Below are 6,127 nucleotides of genomic sequence, written 5' to 3'. Positions count from 1 at the left end.
TTCTTCACAGTGAGAGATCCGCTTTCAGAAACACTTTTAGAAGCGTCAAATTTACTTTGATCAGAATCTCCGAAGTCTGGTTCCCCATAGCTTGTTGTGAACACTATGAGTCTGAAACTCTCTCCTTTTTGCTGCTTGTACCAGTACATCTGATTATATTCAACACCCTTATTGTGTGAGCAGTTCATCTGGGCAGATTTCCGCTTGAGAGTCCAAACACTGCCAGGCTGTGAAACACCGTCTCCACTTGAAGCACCTGCAAAATATGCTGAATGATTATTTCTCTATCAACACAGTATAGTTATTCTATTGTATTATTTTACATTGTAATGCACTGGAGAAATAAAAAAACTGTACATTGAGTGCAACATAGTGACAGGATTAGCAGAACAATGATCATGTTCAACGATGGCTAGGAGTGCATTGAATCGTGCTCTTGAGAGGATAATACAGGATATGAAAGTTGAATGAACAAGCTGCAGATTTGTAGGATCACATCGCCCCCTGTTGATCACTGTAATTATTATCATCAGCTGTTTTTGTTGAACTCTTGTTAAAGTTCACTTCAGTGTGTTCTGTCTGACCGAGCAGAGATACACGGCACTATCATCTGACTCCACATTGTTCACAGTCAGAGATCTTCTCTCAGAAACAGGTTTGTTGGCTGTGAATTTGACTGGATCAGAATCTCCATAGTCTGGATTGCTCACAGAGCTTGTGAACACAAGAAGAGTCATAGTTTGTCCTTGCCGTTGTCGATACCAGTACATTAGCCTGGTTAAAACCAGATCATTCTCAGTAGTAACTGAGTTATGGTCTGGCAAAGCTTCATTAATAACTCATTTCCAAAGGGGCGTCACCAATGGACGTCGCTCAAATGCCTCTGGGCCCAATTGGATAGACCTAAAACCAATCAGAGCGATCGTCATCGTGTAAAGCCATTATGCTGCGTCCCAGTTCACCTAAGTTACACTACGCCATAAAAGTATGTAACGTTACTCTTTTTGTGAAGAAAGGGTATTTACTTTTGAATGTGTAGCAAAAAAGTAGGCAAGCTTTGGGATCAAACTTCATCATCTTTATCGGACGGATCTGTCGCGTGCATTCTGTCACATAAACGGCCCTGTCAGTCATCTTGTCACAGTTAAAATCCTCTATTAAATCTAATTAAATTTCCTACCGTTTCGGAGAGAAATGTAGTAGCACGTTCATCTGCCAGTGGGTCTTTCATGGAGACTGTCCTCATGTGTTTGCAATTTGAATATAATAATGCATTTAAAAGTTGCTGCGCTTCACCAACGTATGTCGCTCAAATGCCTCTGGGCGCAACTGGATAGACCTAAAACCAATCAGTGCGATCGTCATTGTGTAAAGCCCTCCCCAACGTTTCTGATTGGTGCCGCGATTTCGACGGATTAGAAGTGGGCTTGAATGAGCTCTTTGCCAGACTAACTTGCAGAGCAAATCTAAATTTGCCGGAAGTTGTCTGGGTTTTCCCACTGGTGGCACTTCATTTTTTACAGCATATTATTACAATTAAAATGAGCCCAAAATTAACATAATCTATTGCTTTTATGACAAGATATTCTTCATGAAGAAAAAATTGCCCATGAGGGGGTGTCAAAGACTGTACAAAAAGGCTATCTCTTTTCCAAATGCTGTAACTTTTGATTCCTTTGTCCAAAAATTATAATTTTTTTATCCAGATGCAGCTAACATGTAGGGGGACTTCACTAAAAAAGAATTTTCCTCCTACCTTATTTCCTTCCTGAGTTATTCCATGACAAATAAGAAAGATATGCAAAATCATAATAAAAATTATATATATATATTGTCTTTTATCCGCTGTTTCTTGGCAGGACAATGTCCAAATGTAATGTAATTTATATTTTCAAAAAATTTAAAAAGAGTTCTTTCAAACGATACCTACCTTTTGACTCTCCTTGCTATAGTTTTGGAGTTATTATGATTATATCATTTTTATATAGTTTGGGGCAAAATTTGCTGTTTCAGTCTTACCAGTTCATTTCTCTCTGTGTGTGTGTGTGTTTAGATTAGATTAGATTAGATTCAACTTTATTGTCATTACACAAGTACAGGTACAAGGCAACGAAATGCAGTTTAGGTCTAACCAGAAGTGCAATAGCAGCAAGTGCAGGATATACAGTGGTTCATAAGTGCAGAACATGGATATGTACTGAATAAATATAGAGTTGAATACTATTATAAACAAAAATTTACAGATAGATTGTCCTATGAATATAATATACAGATAACTCTTACTGTGAACAGAATTTACAGCTAGATATGTACTGAATATAATAATATACAGATGGCTATTACTATAAACAGAATGTTTACAGATAGATATGTACTGAATATAATATACAGATGGCTGTTACTATAAACATAATTTTACAGATAGATATGTACTATGAATATATATACAGATGGCTGTTACTATAAACAGAATGTGAGCATAATATACAGATGGATATTACTATAAACAGAATTTTACAAATAGATATATGTATAAGTTAGGCTAATGAGCAGTATAACAATGGATTTAAAGTAGTGCAAATAAAGTTTGGACAGAAGCTATCCGAGTGAGTGCAGTGGAAAGTAATTGCATATTACAGTTAAGGTACGATATTGCAATGTATATATAACAGTCGGTACTGTAAATAAACAGTCGGCAGTGCAAATGAGCATATTCCAGTCAAGGTAGTAGTGCAAGATGCATATGTAAACAGTTGTTACTGTAATAACAGTCAGCAGTGCAAATTAACATTATAGTATTGCAAATAACAAAATGGAGGCAGGTGTGAGGAGGGAGAGGAGAGTCAATCAGTATATAAGGGGAGTGGGATCAATGAGGGTTAGAGTTTAATAAAGAGACAGTTCTGGGGAAAAAACTGTTCTTTAGTCTGCTGTTCTTTAGTTTGTGTGTGTAGGTGTGTGTGTGTGGGGGGTAGGGTGTCTTATTTGCACTCTTGATGTTCTAGAGTGTCACCCCTTCATTGCTGTACACTTTTTTTCAGCACAGTGGCTCATCTGTAGTTTGTACCACCAAAAGTTTCTCTGAGTTTTCCTATTTTTTCGTATTTCCCATTCATTTCCTATGTCGCCCGTTTTCGGGCGGGAGGAAGCTAAGTGTGACTTTTTTTTTTACGACCCTTTAACATATCAGAATCATCTCCTTGATTTTTTTGTGTGTTCATATAGGTAATAAAACAAAAGTCACCAAGTTTCACCCCCATCCGATGAAGCAAAAAAATTAAACAATTCGAAACGTTCAAGTTTTCGCCCGTTTTCGGGCGAAGAAGCCCAGAGGGTTAAATGAGTAAATTAACATTGAATTCTTTAAATTAAACAACAAAATATCCCAATAATGTTAATCTCTGGTCCATGTTCATGCTGTGTTGTGTCGACACTCAAGCTCGATAACTTTTATTCGACCCATAATACTCCTAATTGTTAAGTCTTATCTCAGCTGTTGTCATGCATTATATTGGTTGTCTCAGACTGCCACCTGTTGACTAACGCTGTCATTAATCTTTCATATACAGACTGTTTGTGTACAGGTCTCTGCAGCCTTTCACACACTGTGTTCACTCACTGAACAGAAATATATGGCACTGTCTTCTGGCTCGAGATCTTTCACTGTGAGAGATCCTCTTTCAGCATTACTTTTATGAGCTTCAAATTTATTCTCATGAACATCTCCGAAATCTGGCTTTGAATTAGCGACAGTGAATACTATAAGCCTCATAGTCTCTCCGGGACGCTGGCGGTACCAGTACATCTGGTAGAATGAAATCCCCTTATTGTGTGTGCAGTTCATATCAGCAGAGCTCGCCTTTGGTTTCCAAAGAATTGTAGGCTCTTGAACAACATCATCCCCACCCATAGTGCCTGTGGAAAAATTGTCATTAAATTGATAAGAATGTAAGGTTATTGTTTCAGTTGCAATGGAGACATTGTTAAAGAGTGTCACATACCTTGGCTCCAGTGCAGGAACAGAATCAGGGAAATAATGTTTCTAGTCATGTTGAGTTTTGGTGGAGCGCACAGTGAGTCCCGAACTTTCCAATCATTCAAACTCTACTGTTGTTGAACAGGATATGACATCATAGGTTGTATCAGTAATGAACAAAACTGCATGAACATGGAATATGTATATTATTACTCAAAACTCTGATGATTTATACAATCTCTTGATAATACAAATATGTGGTACTCAGAATCTTTAATATGGGAAATCAACTGAAGCCTTTATGGCATTATTAAACTATGTGAATAAATCCCACCTCTCTAGTCTAATAAGTTGTCCCTTACAAGTATACTTCAAGGTCAAGTACATTTTAAGTATATATAGTAAGTGTAACAGTAGTATACTTTTAAGTGTACTGTTTCAGTACTTCTTTGGACTAAATTGGCCCACTTTTTAGTGTATAAAAGTATACTTTAAGTGTAACAGTAGTAAACTTTGAGCTCTAGTTTACAACTAAGTTTTTCATTTGTACTGTAACTATACTACAAGTGAACTTATAGGTATACTGATAGTTTACTATAGTCAAATACTAGTACTTCAAATACTTTGAAGTATACTACTAGTTTAGTAGTTTTATACTGCAAGTATACTTGTACGTTTTCTTTAAGTGAACTTAACATCATACTTATAGTTTACTATTTATGCATAATGTTTGCACTTTAAGTATACTACTATGTTATTTAGGAATTATTTTTTATACTTGAAATATACCTTTAACTGTACTATAAGTAGATCTGAAGTAAATTCCTATGTACACCTCCAAGCTTATTATTGAACTGAGATCAAGCTCTTATATTCCCCCATAGAAGCTTCTGCTGATATCAAAGATTAGATATCTTGAAAATGGTTGATGGGATCAGATGAACAAGCTCCTTCCAAAAATGTTATGAACTTAATTTAAATACTAAGGTTTAGTTTGTTCAAATAGTATGTGTAAGTGTGAGTAACCAATGATGCTTTCTATAGTAAGCACACTAATAATACATGCTAATCCAGAATCATTGTACAGAGGATATTTTCTTTAGCGGCATCATATTATTGTTCATTATTGAGTCGAGCCACAAATATACTGTCGTTAGAAAGCTTAGCCTGGATCTTGTGCTGATAAACCATGAGTGTAACTGGCAGGTTTTTGTATGAGACAGAGGGAGTTTAGATCAGTGTGTAATACGCTGCACAGAAATACACTGCGCTGTCATTCAGTGTGAGCTTCTCGATGGTCAGAGTGCCGTTCTTTCTTCCATTTCCCTTCAGAAAAATATTGTTGGTGAATTCTGCCTCTTTGTTTTCAATCTCACCATTGAGGTATCCCATTAGTTTGAGTCCCATGGTGCCCTGGATCTGTTTGTACCACTGTATGACATTATAGTTTTGTACTTTGTGTGAACATTTGATCTCTGCAAATTCATTTTCTTTCTTCAGGACATCAGGAGGTGTCTGGACAACACTTTCACCAAGAACGGTCACTGTAGAGATATAAATGAATAAACAATATAAAGCTGTGAGGAGCTCATATATCTTAGTGACACAAAGTATTAGCAACACACTAAACTAAAAAGAATTACCTGCGAGACACAGGACGAGGACAGAAACACAGTGAGCATTACTCATGTCGTCTCTCTCTCTGCTGATTGATTCCACGATGAATTAAATACAGGCGATGAAGGAAGTGATGTCATCTAGGGTGGCAGCTTTGTTTTCTCTATGCATTTCTGAATTCAGAACCACATACTAGCATACTATTATTATTTCTGCCATAGAAAGATATGGTGCACATAGTACGAGTAGTATATACTAGTATCTTAAATGGATAGGAAAAGCATTAGCTTTCACTCCACAAGACATTGTATGTCAGACTGCTGTTTAACTGTACCAGAGTGCCCCCTTTTGGATGGTATATTGATATGATCTGTGTACAAGGTGTTTTTGTACATCTGCCTTCAGTGTTTGACACACTGTGTTTGCTCACAGAACAGAAATATACGGCACTATCATCTGGTTGTGCGTTCTTCACAGTGAGAGATCCGCTTTCAGGAACACTTTTAGAAACATCAAATTTACTTCGATCAGAAT

The 6,127-nt window shown here is 36.8% G+C and overlaps 1 gene segment (V, D, J or C); it reads right to left on the bottom strand.

Moving 5' to 3' along the window:
* Nucleotides 1–3,598: 3,598 nt before the first annotated feature.
* Nucleotides 3,599–4,050, bottom strand: LOC311281353 (immunoglobulin kappa variable 3-11-like). The segment is given in 2 exons: nt 4,002–4,050; nt 3,599–3,915 (listed from the first exon to the last, which is right to left on the bottom strand).
* Between the last annotated feature and the right edge of the window lie 2,077 nt (nt 4,051–6,127).

Source organism: Rutilus rutilus (genome assembly GCF_951802725.1).
Source record: "Rutilus rutilus genome assembly, chromosome: 21".
NCBI lineage: Eukaryota > Metazoa > Chordata > Actinopteri > Cypriniformes > Leuciscidae > Rutilus > Rutilus rutilus.
Note: the sequence above shows the minus strand (reverse complement) of the source record. Positions and strands in the feature narration are given on the sequence as shown.